This window comes from Podarcis raffonei, chromosome 16 (genome assembly GCF_027172205.1).
Source record: "Podarcis raffonei isolate rPodRaf1 chromosome 16, rPodRaf1.pri, whole genome shotgun sequence".
NCBI lineage: Eukaryota > Metazoa > Chordata > Lepidosauria > Squamata > Lacertidae > Podarcis > Podarcis raffonei.
Genome location: NC_070617.1, coordinates 17162102 through 17186288, shown reverse-complemented (window position 1 = coordinate 17186288; position 24187 = coordinate 17162102). Strand labels below are relative to the sequence as shown.

The 24187-nt window shown below is 47.2% G+C and overlaps 1 protein-coding gene across 5 annotated transcripts in view; it reads left to right on the top strand.

Moving 5' to 3' along the window:
• Positions 1 to 24187, top strand: part of PC (pyruvate carboxylase) — a 260020-nt gene that overhangs the window by 97866 nt on the left and 137967 nt on the right. The window lies entirely within an intron of this gene.

Genomic DNA, 24187 nt, shown 5'->3' with positions numbered 1-24187 from the left:
CAAATCTTATTGGCCAGCATAGCCATTTGAGACTACAAAATCCCACCAGCCCCAGCCAGCACGGTTATTTGATGCTGGGGCTGATGGGAATTGGACTGCAAAATATCTGGAGGGCACCAGGCTGGGGAATGGTGGCCTTGAGTCTCCTTCACAAAGTAGTATGGGCTGACTATGCATTATCCTCCATCCCTCCATATTGGTTTCCCCCTCTTTAGAAATTGCTGCAGGTTTGCGGCTTTGCCTGGGGGAGAGGGCCATAGGGAGAGGGTGTTCGTTGCTGCTGCAGTTTTTCCCCAGTGTCGGCTGCCAAAACAGTTACAGCCCAACCTGGATGGCCCTGCAAATATTAGCATGTTTTTACAGTCTTGTCATGCCGTGCTTGGTAATAAATGTTAGGTCGTTATTGCTGTCATTATCAATTAGGCACGTATTGGGAAATCCAGGGGGCCTGAGTAGCGGTTTGTTTCCAGCGGAGTTAATGGTGCAGCGGATTCTTGACAACGCCGGACACGTACAACAAATGTGAAATATGGCTCTGGTTATTAGCGGGATGAAGCGCCTGGGTTGATTCAGGTGGATTTGGATAGCTATGATTGTGAGAGCTGCAAAACGGTCCAAGGATTCTCTGTTTCCAGAGACAGGGAGAGCATCCTGCTGGCGGCAGGATGCACAGATGAAGAAGATTGGAGGTCAAGGGCTCGGGCAATTTAGCTCATCCAAATGAGCCAGATATCTAAAGAGGCCCCCATACAGGGCCAGCTCTATAATGAGACATGGTAAGGTAGGTGCTTCAGCGGCAGAATGGGAGGGTTGGCAGATTTGGCTCAGGGTCCTAGTTTGCTTATCTTGCTGGAGAGGCAATCTGGCACTCCAAAAGCAGTCGCTAAACAACCCCACGTCTGACTTCCCTGGCTCCTTTTGCCTTGTGGTAGATCTAGCTCTGCTTCCTGCAACCTCTTGCTCCCGGTGCAGGGGTGTGTGGAGCTGCTGGTGTGTTCTCCTGAACTTCAAATAAACCGAGCATGTGCTGTAGGACACTCTTGGCTTTTCTTCCTTCTCCCTGCCATGTGCTTGTGCAAATGGCATTCTTGTGCACTGTTTCTGGGTGGCACAAAATAGTGCCCTGCTCTGGCTGGCTGCTGCCAGGGCCAGAGGAAGCCAGATGGGCAACGTGGAAGCACAGCAGAGGCTTCTGGATTTGTGCATGACTTGGTGGCTGAGTGCAGGCCCCACCATTCCCCTCATGCCCTACCCAGTCCTATGGCTCAAGCAGCGTCGGTGAGGGTTCATGGGACATAAAATCCTGTTATTTTGTTTGTTTTGTAGGAGGGATACATGGTGGTGGGAGGAGCCATTTTCTGGTTCGCCTCAGGCAGCAAAATGTCTTGGACACAGGTTTCCTTGCGGGTGGGAAGGGGTTTCTTGCTGCTCCCCATGACAACTAAAAGTCAGATAAATCGTACACAGCAGCGAGGTAGAGAAAGATTGAAAAGCTAGGCAAATTGAGAAATCAAGCATGTTTCTAAAATCCATTGAGATTGCAGAATTACACTTTCCTTGGTGCAGAATTGAGACACTGAATTTTAGGGGTGTAACTTGGATACCCCACATGGGCCCCAGTATAGGATGCAATCTGGGGTACTTGCCAAAACGAAAGCCAACAGACGCATTCGCCAGCATTAAGACTTTTTGGATTTTTAAGGAGTCACTCCCAAAATCTGAGTGGAGGGGAGGGTCCCAAGAAGTGGGACCCTTGCAGAGCATTTGCCAATATTCCAAGTGAGCGGAATTCCTGAGTGGGATAATCATAATATTATTATTATTATTTATTATTTATATGCCACCCATCTGACTGGGTTGCCCCAGCCACTCTGGGAGGCTCCCAACAAAAATACTAAAAACACAATATAACATCACAGCTGGTTTAAGGCATCTCCCCCCAACCCCCCTGAATCAGTGCACTCTAGTTTCACTTTGTGTCTTTGAAGTCTGCTCTTGGGACTATCGTGCCTAATAGATATAAGACTTGATTCATCTATGCTAGTTGTTGCTGGCAGCAGGGAACCTCGGGCGGGGCCAGGAGCAGTCCTTTGACCGTGCATGCCAGTTAGATGTGTGTTATGCATACCTATTGTTCTGTATATCCAAGTACCTTGGTGTTGGGGCAAATGCATTTTATAAAATAAATAATTGCATTTTTACATCATCATCATCATCATTATTATTATTATTATTATTATTATTATTATGGCAGGAATAGGGATAGGGCAGCATCTTCTCTCTGCTGGAGTTCTTATCCAAAGGATAGCTCAGTTGGTTAGAGTGTGGAGCTGATAATGCCAAGGTTGCAGGTTCAATCCCCGTATGGGACAACTTTGTATGCAGGTTGGACCAGATGATCCTCAGGGTCTGCTTCCAATTCTGTGATCTCTGATTCTGCATCTCAGCAATCCAGATTCTGCACTGAGAAAAGCCAGATTCTGTGGCCAGTATAAATGGTGCAGATTGAGCACTTTGCATTATTCCTGGTTTTGGAAGTCAAATAGGACAGAGCTGAGGAAAGTAGGGGAGCATCACCCCCAGTCACTGGGAAACCTTATTCCCATCCAGCCCTAGAAATATCACCAGGCGTAACCCACCCACTTTCAAGGGTATCTTCTTGGCAATGAGGACTAGAAACTTGAGTTTCTCAAGGAGCTAAATGCTGTGCTTGATTGCACATTCTATAGCTTTAGGTGTGCACAGCTGCGCAAGGCCCTTCTGGGAAGCAGCCAGCCTTCAAATCCCACCTATGAGGTTTTCCCAATGAGCAGGGACATCCAGTTGCCTCTACTGTGGGGCTAGGTGTGAATTGGGTGTGCTTATAAGCAGAAGGGGAAGAATCTCTGACAATGGTCACTTAGGCCTTTTCTTGCTCGTTCTGTGGAGCAGGTGCTGTTTCGCATTCTGGTCCTGTGCAGAGCTTTGCGTGAGAGTCTCTCAGGTGGGGGTGGGCAAGAAGATTTAATTATGAAATGATAAATTGCTTTCCCTTTGTGGACCGACTGTGATGTTCAAAACATATGCTGGGTTCCTTATATGCCGCCTGCCCTCATTTGCTGAGGGGATTCATTGGGAACGAGCGTCTGCAGGTCTCTGCTCTGTATACCTTGGTGTGGATCAGGGAGGGACTGAGATACCACAAGCCCAGGGACCTTGTAGTGTGTGTGTCTGAGGGCCAGGATGATGTCCAGCCTACTTCCTCATGGGCGGGCAAGGACTCTATTCTGGGACCTCCGTTGGCAAAGGAATACAGGCCCACACTGGACAAAGTACTTCGACTCGGATTTTGGTTTCTAGTAAAACCATTAATGCTCAAATCAGTATGCTGCATAAGCAAGGCATGGGTCACTTGGCCGGCAGGTGCATGGCTAGCAAACTAAGATGTTAATCCAGTGGTTGACGCACACCCTGGACTCCCAACATTGCTGGAAGGGTGTTTCCAGTTACCCCAACCCTGCCCTTGGGTACCCTGTAAGAATCAGCTGCGGGAGAGGGACTGTAAACAACATGGGAGGGGTGTTTCTAGGACCAAGGTGAAATGGATCCAGCAGTGCTCGTCTTTTTTTAAAAAAATGGTTTTATTAAAGATTTTCTTGAATTACAAAAGTACATACAGTGTCTCTGCTTACCATTCATAGAATCTTTTCTGCAGATCTGTTGTATCCGATGTGAGACACTAATATTATAGACAATATAAGTTTGGGGAAGAAGTGAGGGAGTGAGAATGGGGGTAGTAAATTTTTATTCTTTTACATAATGTATGTGCAAGGGTTTTGTGTCAGCACCACGTGGCTAGGTTCTCTTTCTATTCATTTACATTGGTACCTCGGGTTACATACGCTTCAGGTTACAAATTCTGCTAACCCAGAAATATTACCTCGGGTTAAGAACTTTGCTTCAGGATGAGAACAGAAATTGTGCTCCGGTGGCACGGCAGCAGCAGGGGGCCCCATTAGCTAAAGTGGTACTTCAGGTTAAGAACAGTTTCAGGTTAAGAGCAGACCTCCTGAACGAATTAAGTTCTTAACCCGAGGTACCACTGTACAGTGGTGCCCCGCAAGACGAAATTAATCCGTTCTGCGGGTGTCTTCGTCTTGCAGGGATTTTCGTCTTGCGGAGCACCGCTATCAGCGGATCAGCTGATAAGCGGTAATTGACAGATAAGCGGCTTTTAACGGCTTTTAGCGGATTAGCGGATAAGCGGCAATTTGCAGATAAGCGGCTTAGCGGCTTTCAGAAAAGGGGGAAAAACGGAAGACCCCGAAAAAAAATTCGTTTTGTGAGACAACCCCATAGAAAAATTCGTCTTGCGAAGCGGAAAAAATATTGGAAAGCCCTTTCGTCTTGCACGTTTTTCGTTTAGTGGGGCATTCGTCTAGCGGGGTACCACTGTATTAGTTTTCACTGGTGGTGAGAGAGGTTGGGGGGGCCCAGGGCCTGATTGACTAACTTCAGTTGGCTGCAGCGAATTTTGTTTGTGTGTTGGGGGGGGAGGTGTTGTTAGCTCAAGTTAGCCATATCAATTTGTATGCTGTATGTTTGTTTGTTTGTTTGTTTGTTTGTTTTTTGTCTCATTGGGCTGTGTATGTAATGAAGGGGCACCACATTGGGATCAAGGTGTCCTCTTATGTTTGTCCCCATGCTAGTTTCAGATTGTTGGTTAGCTGTTCTAGTAGGGCTGTTTCCCATATGGTTTGCTACCAGTGGTCCATATTCACTCCTGACAGGTCCCTTCAGTGTCTAGTTATGACGTTCCTGGCTGCTGAGAGTAGGCAGCTTATGAATGTTCTCCCCCCCCCCCATAGACAGGCAAATAAACAATAATTGTCCCCCCCCCAACAAAAATGCATACATCCCCAAAATTAATGACCAAGAAAAAAGAAAGAATAATAATATTAGTACCCCGTGTGGCTTCCCTCATCCAATACTCATCATCCCTTAAACTTTAAATTCTTATTTACATTGCATCTTATACATCTCGTCTTTAATGTTCTGAATGTATTAGTTTTTCCTAGGTCAGCTTTACAAACTTAATCTAAACATACCAACATGTTTTCCTTAGACCAGTGTTTACTCATATACTCTTCAAAACTTTTGAGTGTTCTTATGTTGATGCCATAGCGGGATCCCTTGTAGCTGTCCAAGGTCCTGTATCCTCTTTGCTTGTGACTCATCACAGCCAACTTCTCCTGTGAACATCCAGCATCCACAGAACTGTATTGGAGAGTGGCTTGTTCTAATGATGTGCCCAACGTCTTTGTTATATAGTTTCCTTCATAGACTGAAGACCCACCTCTTTACCCAGGACTTTGACACAAGAGATAAAGGAGAGGGAGGGAGAGAACCCACCCTATTCTAATTTGTTTCAAACTGTTTTTAATATTGTATTTTTAAATTGCTGTGGCCTGCCCTGGGACTTTATGGTGAAGGTCAAGTCATAAATCAATGGGTTGTGGTGGTGCTGGTGGTGCTCTGTTTTGAGGGCACCTAAGAAACATGGACTGTGTTGTTTTAAATTAGATGGTGGTGCTGCGGGAAGTGGAAACAAAACACAAACAAAAAGCCCCCATTCACATTGGCATGATTAGCGGCAAAATATATGTTGATTAATTCTTAATTATTTGCTGTGAGGTTTTGTTTGCATTCTGTCAGTTTCCTCCTTGTTTTACCTCCTTCGGCCCAGGTGGTGATATTGTTGTGGAATTTCTTCCCCATCTGTGAACAAAGGTTCACAGAGGAAAATAAACATATGTGTGCACAATGACAAAATTAAAATGCAACTACAGAATTAAAAAAGGACACACAACATGTAACAATAAAGGTAAAATGAAACATTTTAATTTTGCCCAGTAACAAAATTAAAATGCAATGACAGAGTGAAAACAGAATGCTCAAGCTAAGAAGAGCAGAGGAAATTTAAAAACCATGAAAAATCAAGTGGAATAAAAAATAAAAATGGGGCTAGCAGTTGGATGGTGGTAGAACTTTAAAACTACAAGGATTGCAGCAAGCATTTTTGAGGGTACTATTAACCCCTTCCTCCCATGCTGTAGTCCTGACCAAAATAGCTCCCCTGAAGCTACTGTTTGCACTGAAGAGAGTTGTGTGTATTCCCACCTTCTCCTCTTAAGAGGAAGGATTTTCATTAGGACTGCAGCAGGGCAGCCAAGTCTTAACTGCTTCCTTTCCACCTACTGCAATCCCAATAGTCAAATTTGCTCACCCAGCAGGCGCTACTTAAATTTTAAAACAACAAGAACAACAATTGTGCATGCTAAATGCAAAATATGCATTAAATGTCACGGTTGGCTTTGTCACGAGCTGTGCAGAGCTGTTGAGTTTGCGCTTGGCTTGGCAGGCTCTGATGCAGGAGGAGGAAGAGGAGGAAGGCACAAAGGAGGGGGCTGAATTGGTGAGAACTGGGACTGGAGGATGGGGGAAGCTCCTCTTTCTGCACTGACTTCAGTTGCTTTGAAAGGGGGAGCAAGGACCTTACTGTGGAGCAGGGAGCCTCAGTGAAGTCTGCGGAGAGCTTGGAGTAGCCAAGGTGTGTGTGTGCATGTGTGTTTGTGTGCAGCAGGGCTGGAACTGGACGCGGCAATGACTGAACAGTAGCCTGAACAGGAGGGTGCAGTCTTGTTGCCTTGAACCAGGTGCCGCATTTGCAGATGGGAGCAGAGACACCTGCCCTGACAGAGTGCGTGCTTGCGATTCTTCATTTATTTCACAAAATTTGCCAACTGCTGGGAGCCAGAAGCAGGGAGAGGGCTGCTGTTGCGCCCAGGACCTACTCTGGGGCTTCCCATTGGGGCTTCTGTTTGGCCACGGGGAGAACAGGGTGCTGGATTAGATGGGCCAAGGCTCTCCTGGTGTTCTTACAATAGAGGATGCAGCCACTGGGACTTTTAAGTTTAGAGAAAGGCAAATAACAGGCGATAGAGGTTTATAAAATTAGGCATGGCATGGAGAAAATAGAGAAAGGTCTTTCTCTCCCTCTCATCACTCTAGAACTTGTGGACATCCACTGAGGCTGCATGTTGGAAGATTCAGGGCAGATAAAAGAAAGGACTTCACACAGCACATAGTTAAGTGGTCCTTGCAATGAGCTAACAGAGCTATTTATATGCAGCGCTGCTCCTGCATGAGGACAGCCAGCTCCAAACTTCAAAGGCCATTAGCCTTTGGAACTCACTCCCGCAGGAGGCAGTGATGGCCACCAACCTAGATAACTTGGAAAAGAGGATTGGGTATATTCATGGAAGAAAAGGCTCCCAGTGGCTACTAGCTACTATAGCTATACTCCTTCTCCATGTTCAGAGGCATTAATGCTTCTGAATACCAGTTGCTAGAAGCCATACAAGGACACAGGTGGCGCACAAGGACGCTGGTGGCGCTGTGGTCTAAACCACTGAGCCTCTTGGGCTTGCTGATCAGAAGGTTGGCAGTTTGAATCCCCACGATGGGGTGAGCTCCCGTTGCTCGGTCCCTGCTCCTGCCAACCTAGCAGTTCGAAAGCACGTCAAAGTGCAAGTAGATAAATAGGTACCGCTCTGGCGGGAAGGTAAACGGCATTTCCGTGCGCTGTTCTGGTTTCGCCAGAAGTGGCTTAGTCATGCTGGCCACATGACCCGGAAAAACTGTCTGCGGACAAACGCTGGCTCCCTCGGCCTGTAAAGTGAAATGAGCACCACAATCCCAGAGTAATCTGTGACTGGACTTAACTGTCAGGGGTCCTTTACCTTTATCTTTAGAAGCTACAGGAGGGGAGAGGGCTCTTGTACTCTAAAAACAGGATGCTGGACTAGATGGGCCATTGGCCAGATCCAGGGGGCTTGTCTGATGTTCTTATAATATGGGCAGCCAGCTGGCACATCCAGACTTCACGGGGCACATGGAGTGATTAAGGTATTGGAGCTATCTTGAATGGAGTGTACGGCATGTGGGTTCCTGGCGCCCCTTGTTCACAGCAGACTTTTTTAAAGGAGCTGCTCCGTTTCCTTCCTGCCACTCCCATTCCCAGGCTGTTCTCTCTCCCGCCCCGGGAAATGGCGTGCAAATGGCCTTTTGAGGGTTGAGACTCCGCGTTAGCAATTTTGGGAGTAATGAGTAATGTAATGAGAAATCGTGTCTCTTAATTTCCCGCACAGTAAGAGTCAAGAGGGAGGGTCACGGCCCCCGGCGCAAGAGAGTGCGCTGCCTCGCTGGCTGAGGCGGCTGCCGTCCTCCGCGCGAGGTTTATGAGCGGTTAACAGGAGTTCGGCAGGCGTGTTGCTAATGGCCTTTGAAGTTCGGAGCCGGCTGTCCCTGCGCAGGAGCAGCGCTGCATATAAATAGCTCTGCCAGCTCATTGCGAGGGCCACTTTAATATTTCACTGCTCGAATACGATTTGCGAGCAGAGAGAAAGAGAGCGTTGGGAGGGATCACGGAATGAGATAAGGAATGCAGGACCCAGATGGAGAGACAGGGCTTTGTGGCGATGAGAGGCTGGGCTCTTGCATGGAACAGAGAAATGTGGCCCACCTGGCACATCGTCCCCCGGCGGGCACTTTGCGTGGCACAGCTGCGTGTGGAACCATTCTACACACTGAGGAGCATGTGCGATTTTTCTTTCTGGTGGGGCTGTCTGGGTGGCGTCTCCTGGGTCTGCTCCTGTGCCTTGAAAGCCAGCACTGCTGGGGGGGGGGGAACCTGTGTCCCTGCAGAAGGACATAAGAACCTGCTGGATCAGGCCAGTGGACCACCTAGTGCAGCATCCTGTTCTTGCAGCAGCCAACAAGATGTCCCAGTGGAAAGCCTGAAAACAGGACTTGAGCGCAAGAGCCCTCTCCTCTCCTGTAACTTCTTGCAACTGGTATTCTGAAGCACTGCTGCCTCTGAATGTGGAGGCAGAGCTAGCAGCCCTTGCTAGCCTTCTCCACAAATTAATCTAATCTTCTTTCAAACAACCTAGCTTGGTGGCCATCACTGTCTCCTGCAGGAGGGAGTTCCATACTGTAACCGCACTGCGTTAAGCACTTTCTTTTATTTGTCCTGAATCTTCCAACATTCAGCTTCGTTGGATGTCCACAAGTTCTAGTGTTAACATGTGGGGAGAAAAACCTTTTCTCTGTCAGCTCTCTCCATGCCATGGCCCAAGATGATCATGGGAGCTGTGGTCCAAAAACATCTGCAGGGCCGTCCTTGCAGTGTCATGTATTGGTTAAAGCAGAGATCAACCTGATGCTCACTGGGTGAATTGGGCCAGTCATTCCTTCTCTTTCTACCTCAGCCATCCTACCCTAGAGGGTTGTTGTAAGGATCACAGGTGGGAGGGGACAGACTGCAGGAGCATTGGGGGGGGGGCAGAGAATGAACACATGGTTTGCTCTGCCCTACTGGAGGAAAAGATGGGTAAAAATGTCGTAAACAAATGAATATATCCAAAATCTGCATTAAGGCCCTTCTTGGAAAGTCTGTGCAGAATGAATTATGGAAATGGAACACATTTGCATGGATTGTGTATAGCACAAGCACTTTGTTAGCTTTCAAGGTTCAAGTTTTCAAAAATCATGGAAATGCTTTTCTTAAAAGCCCCCTCCCCCCAAGCTTGAGAACTGGAAGGGGGGGCAAATATAGAGAAGGGCACCAGGGAAACAACCAAGTAACATCTAAGTACCATAGGCAGACTACACTAAAGGGATGGATGTGATAAGAACAACGGCTTAAAAGATTTATCCAGGCAAGTCAGTGTGGTGTAGCAGTTAGAGTGCTAGGACCTGGGAGACCAGGGTTTGAATCCCCACTCAACTCCCTGGGTGACCTTGGGCCAGTCTCTCTGATTCTCAGCCTCCCTGCCTCACAGGGTTGTTGTGGGATTAAATGGGGGTGGAAATGTTTGCCAGCTACAGCAACTTGGAGGAAAGTTGGGATATGTATGTAATAATAATTTAAAAATGGATAAATGGATTCTGCACTAAAGAATATGGAATCCCAAAACAGGTTTAAATTATGCAAAATGAATAGATTTGCATGATGTGCTCTCATTTTACACACTTCTATTGTTGCATAATTCTGGGAAATAGGCATAGGGAGGGCCAAGGAGCCACACAAGGCACTGATGCACCTTTGCACTCTGACTCCCCTCTGGCAGCTGAGATGTCAGCAGGCTTAAAGCATGTTTTTGCCAGCAATGAAGGGCTGGAAACTTGCTATTTAAAACAACAGCAGCGAAAGCTTGCCTACAGTCACATGTTGTTGTCCCCTGCACTCCTGCAGAACCACAGCAGAAATGCAGCGCTGAAGGTAGGGATGGGCTGAGCAATGAATTCCATCCCATTTCACAGTCTTGCTAGTCTTCAGCCATAAATCCGTTCTGCTCTGTTCTGTGCAGCTTTTCTGAAAGAGCACACAGAAAATCTGCATTTAAACTGTACGTATTCTTTTTTTTTTAACATTACATAACCCTTTCTAAATGTGAAACAGCAAGCTTTTTCGTTCTTCTTGTCCAAAAAATGCACCTTTTTATGCATCTTGTACAAAATGCATATATTTGGCGCTCGCTTTCTCACATTGCGAAATCCAGAGGAAGCACGTCATGTGACTGGGAGCTGCCTTTTGATCCTGGAGCAAGCTCAGGAGCAATAGTTGTAATTGGTCCTCTGAAAAGCGGACCAAATCGATTCCTCCCCCACCCCATTGGTGCGCATGGGTGTGAATGCCACTTTTCTGAGGTTGCTCGTCTTTGTGCCAGCCCAAGCATCCTTTGCTGCCCCTCACTAGGCGGGCTCAGGCTTCGTTGCCCTGGCGTTGCTGGGGTCCAGGTGTGGAGGCGAGATGTTCGTGTGAACCCACTGCCCCCTCCTGCCTTCTGCCGGCGAGAAGAGAGACCTTGCTCCTCACCTCACCCCTAGTTGCCCTCCTGCGCTTCCGCCTTCTTGCAAGTATGAACACGTCTTGTCGGATTTTCATTACCCCTCCGTTTCCCTTCTTCCTCCAGCTGTGCACTTGGAATGACTCCATCTGCTCTTTCTAATTCTCCGACAGTGGCTGGAAGGGAGAAAAGGAAGGAAAGATAGGATGGGAATAATGGAAAGGAGGGAGCTTCTAGCTAATCTCTCTCCTAAACAATGAAGGTTTGCTCAGTCTTCTGCACTTCCTGCCAAGGTGATGGGAAGCGCAAGATAGTGGGATACAGTGGTTGCAATAAGACCCAGAGAGACCCAGGTTCAGATTATCTTTTGTTAAGGCTTGGGGAAGGGCAAGCATGTCAGAGAATAAAGGTAAAGGTACCCCTGCCCGTTCGGGCCAGTCTTGCCATACTCTAGGGTTGTGCGCTCATCTCACTCTATAGGCCGGGAGCCAGCGTTGTCCGCAGACACTTCCGGGTCACGTGGCCAGCGTGACAAGCTGCATCTGGCGAGCCAGTGCAGCACACGGAACGCCGTTTACCTTCCCGCTGGTAAGCGGTCCCTATTTATCTACTTGCACCCGGGGGTGCTTTTGAACTGCTAGGTTGGCAAGCATGTCAGAGAATGCCAGCGTACAAATCTATACTACAACCACGTTTTGAATCTGTGTACAGTTCTGGTCGCATCCCCTCCAAAAGGATATTGCGGAGTTGGGAAAGGGCAACCAAAACAATTGAGGGATGGAGTGGCTCCCCTATGAGGAAAGGTCACAGCATTTGGGACTTTATTTAGTTTAGAGAAAAGGCGAGTAAGAGGCAACATGATAGAAGTTTTATACAATTATGCATAGCATAGAGTGGGTGGATAGAGAGCTGTGTTCCCCTTCTCTCATAACACCGGAACTTGCGGACATCCAATGAAGTTGAACATCAGAAGATTCATGACAGAGAAAGGAGAGAACTGCTTTATGCAGCAAATAGACTATGGAACTCCCTGCCACAGGAGGCAAGAATGGCCACCAACTTGGATAGCTCTGAAAGAGGATTAGACAGATTCATGGAGGAGAGGGCTATCGATGGGTACTAGCCACCAGGGCTGTGTTTTGCCTCCATGGTCAGGCAGAAATGCTTCTGATTACCAGTTGCTGGAGGTGAGAGTGGTCAAGGCTTGCAGGTTTCCCAAAGAGGCATCTGGTTAGCCGCCATGAGAACATGATGCTGGACTAAATGAACCATAGGCCTGATTCAGCAGGGCCCTTACGTTCTCTTCCAGGGCAGACCAAGCCAGCTGACTTTGGGAAGTTGTTGTCTCAGCAAAGGCATAGTCTTCTAAAGCCTTAAAATGCCAGCAGGACTTGACCTTCCAGTAGCCATGCCTTCAGGCTTGGACAACGTAGAAGAAGGTGCTAAGGACTTCCCCTCTTGAGTAGGGTGGCTGGCACATAATTGGAATCAGAGTCCTCCTTAGACTGGCACGGATCCTGAAGCAGGGGCCTGACACCAATCCCCCCTCATAGGTGGGCTTGGCCAGTCCCCGTTTCTCAGTCTAACCTCTTGGGGTTCTTGTGAGTATAAACTGGGGAGCAGGGAATCACATATGGCACACTGAGATCCTTGGAGGACAGATAGTGTATTAAAATGAGTTGGCGAAGCTCATTTGACAACAAGAAGCTGAGTGTTTAGTATCACTGGCCCAATCCAGTGGAACTCCCTGCCACTAGAGATTCTGCAGGCACCTTCTGTGTGAACTTTTAAATGCCGGCTAAAAACTTTTCTATTTCGCCAGGCCTGTGCAAGGCAGTTCAGAATACTTCCACGGTGGTAAATTAATGCCTGTTTTAACCTTTTTAATATGGTATTATGGTTTTATGGCTTTTAACGGCTATGATATATTTTTTGTGACACAGTGGCATAAAATATTTTTATACATAAAAAGATAGTAGCAAAAATAATGATAATAATTATTAACTGGCCCGGTCAGGCAGAGACTGCAGTTCTGTTCCATGAGGTTGGGAAATGTCTTGTTTGCTTTCTTAGCAGGAGGCTTTTCAGACCTGCTTGGATTTGACATGAGAGCTCCCAGGAAGTGATTGTTCAGGCTGGGGTTCAGCTATAGGCTCCAAGGGAAATGAAACGAAAAGAGGGAGACACACAGCTTTGGGGGGGGAGGGGAGGTTTTGATCTGGAGTTTATGTCAGCACAACCCACAGCAGCCCTAAATGCCAACAGAACAGCTGGAGATTGGGCTATTTCCGCCCTTCATCGTATTGATCCCTGTTCATGACACAGCTGGCCTTTATGCTTTCCTGTTCCTCTCTGATTAGTTTGCTTCTTACTTTGGAATTTATAGCCGATTTGTCGTGTCTTATTCTACGCCGTTGCATTGTGATTAGCTGCCTTTGAGCACAACTGCATGGAGAGGCAGGTTTTTGCAAAAAAAAAAAGAAAGAAAGAAAGAAAGAAAAAGAAATGTGACTTTCCATTAGTGACCATTTTTTTAAAGTCAGGGGTGGCCAATTAGCATTTGTTTTAAAGAAAATTGGGGAGTCCCCAACTGTGTGTATATGTGGGGGCTCATTTTGAAATCTAAGCAACCACCATGGGCACTGCAAAACACCCATTTCACAGAAGAAAGCTGGTGATGCTCAGAACCACCACCCCCAGTTAGGAAGGAAACACTCACACTTCCTTCCCACAAAACAAACACAGACCAAAAATAGCAAGCAGCACCCTCTCCCCCAAAGCAGGAACGCCCACCATCACCAAACAGCCCAATACTCAATGTGGTATAGTAGCTAGAGCATTGAACTAGGCCCTGGGAGACCAGGGTTCAAATCTTGACTCGTGCATGAAGTTCAATGGGTGACCTTGGGCCAGTTGCTGCCTCTCAGCCTAACCTACCTCACATGGTTGTTCAATGAGGAGGTGGAATCACCTTGAGCTATTTGGAGAAAAAGAAACAAGTAGGTCCCACCAGACAATGCAGTCTGGTTTATCAGACCCAGGAAGTTGATATTATCCTGGAAGCATCCTCTGAGGTGGACCAGATTGGAAGGAGCTCTTTGTTTTAATGGAGGTCGGAGGTCAGCTGCCCTTAAAACTCTGTGGAAAGGTTGTACTTTATTACCCGTTCAACGTGTGTTAGTTCAGGGGGAATTCAGTAATGCTATAATTTTTGGAGAGGGCTCAGCTGTCATAGGCCATATCAGGCCAGAATCAGTTATTCAGAACTCAAAGTATGAGTCAGACAATTGATGCCAATCCAGATTCATATTCCCACAAAACTGGAGGCTGTGTGTTGAATATTGAGCACATTGAGATTAATGCAATGTCCTTTCGGATACATATTTGACCCTTCTTCCTGCTAATGGAACAATCTTTGTTTTTTTAAAATAGACACCTGTCTCTAAGCTTTCAGGCATTCTGCCTTCCTTATTCCTTAGACTAGGGAGAACTGCACCAAGCATATTTTAGTATCTGGATTGGTTTATATAGTTCATATACAGTTTGAATAGCACATATGCAGAGTAAGGGCAGTAGCTCAGTGCTAAGGCATCTGCCTTGCACACAAAACCTTCCAAGTCCAACCTCAGCCGAGTAGGACCGGCAAAGGCCCCTTTCTGAAGCCATTGAGAAGCTTCTGCCAATCAGTGTAGGCAATACTGAAGTAGATGCACCACTGGTCAGGCAGTTTCCTGTGTTCCTTTGTGCTGTTAAGTGTGCGTTGAAACTTGAATATGCTTCCTGCAACCCTGTCCTATTGCAGGGAGTCAGTGGCCAACCATAGTGGGCAGGGCCACTGCAATACCTGGGTGTTAGGCACAAGGACTCACACTGGGGACTGTCACGCAAACCAGGGACCTTGCAGTGTGTAGCTGAGGATGTGGTCCAGCCAGGGTTTGAAATTAGCAGGGTGCCAGGGACATTTTTCACCTAAAAATTCTCTATTTGTGAGCACCTCAAAAAAGTCTGGGTGCCATTTTTTGCACCTGGCTGACACTCAAGGATTACTAAAATGTATGTGCTTTGAAGCCTCGAAGTATATGTTAAGGATAGACAATACATTAAGGAGTTTAACAATAAAGAGCAGAGTGTTTTGATAACTGAAGTACGGTTCCAATATTTTTATTGTAAACACCAAATTAAACATGTATTAACAATTTCTGCAAAAAATGTGATATAAACAATTTGTCACTTATATGAATTTCATATTAGAAGAAGAAGAAGAAGAAGAGTTTGGATTTGATATCCCGCCTTTCACTCCCCTTCAGGAGTCTCAAAGCGGCTAACATTCTCCTTTCCCTTCCTCCCCCCCAAAAAACACTCTGTGAGGTGAGTGGGGCTGAGAGACTTCAGAGAAGTGTGACTAGCCCAAGGTCACCTAGCAGCTGCATGTGGAGGAGCGGGGATGCGAACCCGGTTCCCCAGATTACGAGACTACCGCTCTTAACCACTACACCACACTGGCTCCCTTGATAAGTTCATGCTTATCAAAATAATAACTAAAAAGTGTTGCTGACACCCCCACCCCACCCCAGTAGTGACTAGACATTCTGTTTTGGCACCCACAACCCAGGTCCTAGAAGCCATTTGGCTCCTAGCTTTTCTGTCCCAGTTTCTAACCCTGGGTCCAGCCTCTCCTCTACTAGGGAGTCTCTGGTAACTTATTTAGTTTGAGGACCAGGCACCTGGCTGGCCACTGTGAGAACAGGATGCTGGACTAGATGGGCCACTGGTCTGATCCAGCAAGCTCTTCTTGTGTTCTTATATTCTTAGGCTACCATTCTCTGCCTCAGAGGATGTCCCCCCTGCAGTATCCCAGCTTCCACAGGCTAACAGAAGCCAAAGGCTACAAAATAAGGTGAGGACCTATTCAGTACCCAACCCATTCCTCCAGGATGGCAGAGCCTCCCATACTCCAGAAAATTTTAGGAGCAGTGGAGGCTCTTGCACTGAGAATATTCATTGCTCAGTTTGATGCTCCTACGCTGACTCTTGATGGAAGGCAAGGATTTTGGATACACCCAGAGCAAGTGCAGCAGGAAATCTGTTCTCCTTGGCAGCTGTTCTTGCACATATGCATAGCTATTCTCTCACCTTTTGCAATTTTCATGCTTCAGAGTATGGTCTGGGGGTGCTGCTGCTGTTCTTTGTTTGACCAGTGTCGCCTCCAATCTCTTTGATTGCACATGATGTATCCCTGTGAGAGGTGCTCTCCATGTGGCAAGCATCTCTGGTGGCCTCCTTAGCTCACGAAAGTGGAGATTTCTGACTCTAGGCTGGCTGATTCAAGATGTTGTTAGACTCCCGGATGCTGGCATCACAATCTTTCAGAAGTTTCCCCCAATGCCAAACTCTGACAAGCAAGCCAAGCTTTTCATTAGATGGCAGAAAAACAACTTCACCCTTTAAGTCAAGGATGAGGAATCTCAGACCTTGGAGCCAACTGTGGCACCGCACCCATGCCTCTCTGTCTGGCCCTTGGGAGTCTTCCCAGGCTGTGCCCCGTCCCCAGGCCCCCTCCTTAAGAACATAAAGAGAGCCTGATGGATCAGGCCAGAGGCCAACCAGATGCCTGTGGGAAACTCACAAGCAGAATTTGAGCACAACCACAACTCTCCCCTCCTGTGGTTTCCAGCAACTGGCACTCAGAAGCATTACTGGCCATTGTAACTAATAGCTGTTGATAGCCTTCTCTGCCATCAATTCGTCCAGCTCTCTTTTAAAACCATCCCAGTTGGTGGCCATCGCTGCCTCCTGCTGGAGCAAGTTCTGTAGTTGAACTATGTGCTGCATGAATAATCCTTTCCTTGTATCTGTCCTGAACCTTCCAATATTCCGCTTTGTTGGATGTGCAAGAGTTCTAGTGTTATGAGAGAGGGAGATAAACGTTTCTGTATCCACCTTGGGCAAGATATGTCTATAAAATTATGCACGTCATGGAGGAGGTGGAGTTTACCTCCCTTTCCCATTTTTCCATCTCCTTGTTACTGAAGACCCAGGGGACTCCGTGGTGACCTTTGACACTCACCCTGAGTGTGTATGTGTGTGTATACTTGGTTCCTTCCACCCATTTCAGCCTTGCAATAATCCTGTTGAATAGATTAGGCTGAGAAAGTGTGACTGGATCAAAATCGGCTCATGATCTTCAGGGCTGAGCAAGGTTCAAACCCACATCTCTATCTACTAGGCTGGGATTTCTCTCTAGTGCCTCTCCTGCTGCTTCCTATCCTGCCTCATCCTCCCTGCTCCTCTCCCTCCTTTCCCAAGTTGAGTCATCTTGAACTTCTCAGGTTTCAGTGCATTAGGAAGAATGGTTTAGTTGCCCTTCTCGATACTCCTTAGTTTTGGGAGCTAATAAAAACTGCAAACAGCTTTGGGTGCGTGGGCACACCAGGGATTTATGGAGTGGTATTAAGTTATTTTTTCTCCCTGTATAATCCTCTGTATGCCCTAGCTGAGAGTTCCTGGCTTCTACGGCAGGCATGGCACATTGCACCCCTGGGCTGCTGCTGCTTCTGCTTCACAGCTCCACTGCAGGGGTTTGGGTTTTTTTTGTTTGGGGTGCAAAGAGTCACAGCAAATAGTTTCTTTCTCAGATTGTCCACAACGGTAGTGATGGAATGTGGGAAGGGATGCAGGAGTATTTCCGTTCCTGACTTTTGGCTACTGCTGTGGTGCTAGGAAGACCTTTCCGACAGTAAGCGCTGTTGCATGGTGGAATGGACTCCCTTGGAAGCTGGTGGGCTCTCCTTCACTGGCAGTTTTTTAAAGAGAAGTTGCATAGCCATCTGTCAGGGATGCTGGAGCTGTGATTCCTGCATTGCAGAGGGTTGGATTGGATAGCCATTGGGGATCCTTTTCAAATCGACAAGGTGTTATGTAATCTCATCTTCTGGGGAGAGATGGGGTGGTTCTTGTTTTCCTGCTATCTGATGATTTGTAAAGTGTGTGTTTGGGGGGGGGACGACGACGACTGAAACAGCCTTTGCCAACTTGGTGCCTTTCAGAGGTGTTTTGGACTACAACCCCCTTCAGCCATCATCCTGTTCTCACATTGGCTAGCCTGATGCCTCTGTCTAGGACAGAAGCCCACCAGCACTTTCCCAGCTTGTGCATCCCAGCAAACAGGTTTCTGAGGCATCCTGCTTCCGACTTGATATAGCCTTATCCTCCATGTATTTGTGTTACCCCGTTTTTGAAGCTGTCCAAGTTTATGGCCATCACTGCCTCATGCAGGCGCAAGAAGGCACAATTTGTGCTAGATGAAGAAGCCCTTTCTTTTGTCTGTCCTGAACCTTCCAAAGTTCAGATGGGACTAGTATTACGTCAGAGGCAGGAAAACCTATCTCTCTCTCTCTCTCTCTCTGCATACCATGCATAATTTTATACAGTTGTCTTTCTCACACTCATACCCTATATTTCACATCTTTATTCTAGACTAAAATAGCCCCACGTGTTGCAACCTTTCCTGCTCCATCTCCTCGGACCATTTTGGTCAGCCTTTTTCAGAATCTCCACGATATCCATTTTGAGGTGTGGTGACCAGAACTGTGCCCAGGATTCAAAGTGCGTTTACACTATAGAGTTGTGTACAGTGGTACCTTGGGTTGAGAACTTAATTCGTTCAGGAGGTCCGTTCTTAACCTGAAACTGTTCTTAACCTGAGGAGCCACTTTAGCTAATGGGGCTTCTGTTCTCATCCTGAAGCAAAGTTCTTAACCCGAGGTACTATTTCTGGGTTAGCGGAGTCTGTAACCTGAAGCGTCTGTAATCTGAAGTGTCTGTAACCCGAGGTACCACCGTAATGGCATTATTATCTTGGCAGTTTTTAATTCTGATCTGCTTCCTAATGATCCCTTCATTCACTGTGTTTATAGGTATTGCACGCTGGGTCGGCATCTTCTTCCAACTAGCTTTCAAACCTGATAGCTTTCAGGCCACCAGCCAGGTGAAAACGCTTGAGGAGGGGCTTGTCCACACTTCCACTTGTCCTGTGCCTTGAAAGCACGGGGCTGAGCAGTTTTCCACTTGACCCACACTTTCTAGGCATGGGTCTGAGCGGTTTCCCCCTTCCCTGCTCCTTTCCCAGGGAGAACCTGCTCTTTAGTGCTAAATCGGAACAATCATCAATCCAGAGAAAACCCAAATTGCCATTTGCTCCGATTGAGCACTGAAGAGCGGTTTTCCCTAGAGGGAACCAGTGGAACCAGAGGAAGTGTGGATAAGCCCTCAGTCATTGTTTACTGAACCTTGGCATGGCGTAATGTGTGAATTTTAATGGTTGGTGTTTCATTGTGTTTTAAATCTTTTGTTGGGAGCTGCCCAGAGGGGCTGGGGCAACCCAGTCAGATGGGCAGCATATGTAGTTGTTATCAGGGCAATGAGAGAGGGAGAGAGGGAGCTCATAGCAGAGCAGGGCTTGGAGCCTGGGTCTCCGCAGGCAGAATCCAGTACATCCCCGAGGCACTTGATGGTGGCAGTAAATAAGAATATTTAAAATTTCCTCAAGCCGTGAACAGCCACACTGCCTGCCTGTTTCATATAATTAACACACACTCTCTCTCTGCTTGAGATTAATCTGAAAAGGTCAGGGACATGTCAGCGCTCACAATAGATGTTCCGATTGGCTGCTTTGATGAGAGGAGCCCATCCTTGAGGGAGGCACCCCAGCGAGCAAATGTGCCCACCCACACTGCAGGACCTGCTCTCTCCCTTTCAGTCTCCTCCATCTAGCTCTGCCGAAGAGCCTTGAACCAAGGGCAGAAGCAAGTGGCAGCGTGATGCGAGAGGGTGTGAGAGAGACTGAAAAGCTTCTGCTACATCACGCCTGTCTTGGTAGCACTTTGCCTGTGCCTCCTGCATTTCACAAACAGCTCCTTTTTATAGCCGCACTCTTTTCTCTCAATAGGCGCCAAAAGATCATGGTGCCTGCCAGACACATGATGCTTTTACATGTGGAGGTAGCCAACGTGGTGCCCTGCAGATGCTGATGGCGTTAGAGAACTTGACAAAGTTTGGCTTCGGGAGTAAGGATCGTGACCTTTGCTCTGGTCGCCGGTTAAAGTGTGTCTGTAGCAAAGGATGGGGGTTGAAGCTGGCATCTCTTTGCTCTGTGTTCTGTTCTAGCTGCAAGAGCAAAGTTCTGCAAAAGATGTCCTAACATGCATAACCTCGGGCTGCCAGTAAAAGCACAATAACTGCCAGCTAGACAAACAGATTTTAAAAGGGCAAGCCTGTTTTATGAAATCCTTGCAACTTCTGTGATTTTCCATTATAGTTGACAAAGGGACTCAAACGTTTGTTGTGCGTCAACTTCTGTGTAAATATTTTTCACTTTGTACAATGCTCAGAGCACCCATGGCACAGGTGGGTAAGGTGACTCTGTTCATCTGCATATCAGAAAAATAAAGTGATGCCGCTGGTGTGCCAGCAATGGCAGGGATATGCCTTGTTTCTCCAAAGCTTGGTTTGTTCCCCCTGTGTTCTCGCCTCATGCCTTTGTAGCTTAGCAAGCAGCTAGCGTGGGCTGGCCAAACAAAGCATGGTTAAGGAAGGCTGCTCATATCATCAAGCCATAATTAAAACAAACCAAGGCCTGTAAGCCAATAATGAAACCTTGACTTCAGATTGTGGCTTCAGATTGCAGCAAGCAAACCCCATATTATGCCATTGGGCACAATCTGGAGCATCAGACGAACCATTGCTTTCATATTCCACGCTTTAGTGTTATGTCCGTGTCAAGCTATCGAGATGGATTCTGATCCTGAACAGGGAAGTTCTGCTGTTGCCACTACCCAGCCCTTTTGTGGTAAGGGAAGTGATGGGGGAAATGTATCAGAAATTGTGGGATAATAACAGTTCAGTGTCACACTGTATAACCTCCCTGCAAACGGAATCAGAATGCAAATGTTGTCTGGATTCCTCGCTGTGAATGCTCAATAAAGAGGCCGTCTGGGAGCAATCAAAGGCATGCTTGGAGTCATGGCTGGGAATTTGCGTCCCTTCTCGTTTAAGAGCAGCCCTGCTGGGTCAGAGCAATGTGGGTGCATCCAGCCCAGTATCTCATTTTCCACCACAGTGAGCACCCAGAAACCTCCAGGAGACCCAGAAGCAGTATGTAATGAAGACGGCAGCCCATCCCTCTTCTGCTCCCCCATCTGGCACTCAGAACTCGGCTGCCTCACCAAGGCCATGTTGCAGCTGTAGTAGCTGCAGCTGAAATGAGAGCTTCCTCAGTGGAGCCCAACAAATCTGTGTCACGAACTCTTATGGGGAGCTTCATGTGTAATTTTTTTGCTAAAAAGGGGGGCTCCTGTAACAAATTAGCCATAGGCTGCATTGTGTAAATTAAGCCAATAGAGCAGATTTGCATATGTTTGCTTCTGTTAGTTATGGAGTCCAAAAGGCTGTGCTGGCTGCGGCTGATGGGAGTAGCAGTCCACAAATCCGGAGCTCATTGGGTTCGCCAAGGTTGATTTCTTGGATTCTTCCAAGCTGGAGCCTTGCTGAGCCTCATCCTGCTGCGACTCTGGAGCTGGTATTCCGCACACCCTGGGGTGGTGGTGGGGGGAGCATCTCACAACAGCATCATTTGTTTCTGTGTGGAATGTGATGTGCAGCCATTATGGCTTCTTAATGGACATTGTTGTCGGGAGGCCAGCAACAATTATTGATCCTCAGTGACTGAGAAGATGCATAATTAAAGCCAGGTTTAATTGGGAAGTCTTTCTGATGTTGCTTGAGGGATGGACTTATAGTTGGATTGAACCAGCAGTGGTCTTACATTACTTGAGTATCTTTGCTGTGCAGAAACCTGATCTTAAGTACACCCTCAGACAAATGGTAAAAACATCTCTGCCCCCTGCCCCCCAGCCTGGGAACAGACCATCTCAGGAAGTTCTTTCTTCCATACAAACAAGCCCAGCAGCTTGGCTCCACTTCTGGGGCTCAGCTCTGGGCTCCCCACCCACCTCCACTGTCATAAATGTAGGTTATTGAGGCAAGGACCTTTCAGCTGTGATCCCCAATATCCGGAACAACTTCACCTTTACCGCTGCATATATTCTAACAGTCTCTTTCAATCAGAATTGTTGCTGCTTTCTTTCATTGTTCACTGATTTCTGTTTTGGACTGTAAGCTACGTTGAGTAGAAAGGTGGGCTACAAATTTTGAAGAGTAGCAGCAGCAGCAGCAGCAGCAGCAACAACAACAACAGTAAACCCTGGTTAAGACAGGAGAGTTTGGAGCCTTTGTGAGAAAGGTGCACTGTGGATATTTGTGTTTGATTTTTTATTTTGTTTAATAGTGAGATTTATTACCTGCCCTTCACCCAGGGGGAGTTACGCAATATAAAAATACAAGTAAACCTACAATGGAATTGAAATTAAACATAAGCAGCAGCAAAGCAATATGATACAGCCAAGAGAGCGAATCGATTAAAACCCTCACCTTACCTCACCCTTTCATAAGCCTGAGCAAAAATGTGCATCTTGACCAGCCTAAGAAATTTTTGCAGCATTGGTGCAACCTGGGAGGGGAGCACATTCCGCAGCTTAGGGCCTCCGTGTTGGGTTCCGATCCAGTGCTGGAACCCCCAGGGAAGGCAGCAGAGCTGGTTGTAAGGCTGGCCATAAGAACTTAAGAAGAGCCTGGAGGCAGACTTTCAGGTATTTGGGGTCTTTAAACACTAACATGAGCACCTTTAATTGGGCCTGGAAACAAACTGGCAACCAGTGCAGCTCTTTTAAAACAAGGGTTATATGAGATCTAAACGGATCCCCACCTAGCAATTTAGCTGTTATATTTTTGATCAGTTGAAGTTTCCAAGTTGTCTTCAAGGGCAGCCCCACAAGGAGTGGATTGCAGTAATATTTTTACCACCTTGGGCTAATTCTTCAACTGCAGCCCTAAGCTAGATCTCAGGGAAACATGCATCCGTTAACAACCATGCTGGACTGCTGTGATGCGCTGTATATGGGGCTGCCCTAAAAGGCTGCCCTGAAGCTTCAGTTGCTACAAAGTGGAGCTGCAGGAATTTGCTTAGGAGCTCCTTTGCCCCCCACTAGCTCAGAAGGGTCGACCGCTAGCAATCCCAGCTGTTTGGCCCATTTCTGACGACGCAGCCACTGCTTTAATATCAGCATTGAAATGGCAAGGAGATTTTTTAAAAAGATCATCAGATAAATGCTTTGGTGGTGAGACCGAAGGAGGGAAGGAATTGTGAGCCTGTCCTTAAAATCAGGCCCACAATTCCTTCCCTCCTTCGGTGTGCATATAAAGGTATGAACAGAAAATCCCAGAACCCTGTATCCCAACTCCTCTTTGCAAACTCCAGGGCACCATTTGGAGGTTGCCCATGAATGCACGCTGGCTGGCTGGCTGCCCTCCCTCTTGGCTGCCGGCGACAGGCAGTTCCATTTGCCAAAGACAGATTGAGGCCACGTGGTGAGCGGGGGAATGCACTCTTTCAGGACGCAAGGAGGATGGTTACGGGTTCAGAAGAGGGCCCAGGGAGTTGGGACATCTGGATGATATTTCTGGATGCCTGCCCCCTGTCAGGAAAGGAGACTGGGGGTGGGAGTGGGGAAAACACTCGATTTTGCAGTGCACACAAAACTTGAATCTTTCTCTGTCCCTGCATGCCCTTAAGAACATAAGAACATGGCAAGAGTCTGCTGGATCAGGCCAATGGCCCAAGACCTGCGTACAAGAGCCCTCTCCCCTCCTGTTGTTTCCAGCAACTGGCATTCAGAAGCATTACTGGCTTGGACCATGGATGTGGAGCATAGCCCTCAGGGCTATTATGTCATGTGACAAAGGCACATGAGGGCAGAAGCAGCAAAGCAGGCTGGGAAGTGCTGGGACTGCACAATCATTTGGGCCTACTAAAGTTATTCAGGCCTAACTGCTAACTGTTGAGTCACTCTCATGTGACTTAGTCAAACTGAGATTACAAACTGCATTATTAATTTACGCTGCGCGTCATATTAGTCATCAGTAGCCATCACCTTCACAGAGAATTGGAGGTGGGAGACCCCCAACAAGGGGCAGAGCTAACATCCAGTCAGCACAGCACATTTGGTTAGGGTGGGCACCAAGGGAGTTTTGTTTTGTTTTGTTTTAAAGGTGAACTCAGTCATAAAGGACTTTTTTTTAAAAATCCCCGACTAAAGAAACTAAAACTTAACTAAATTTATATATTTTTTATTAAGAACTAAACTTTAAAAATGTAAACTTAAGAAATGAGACACAGAAAA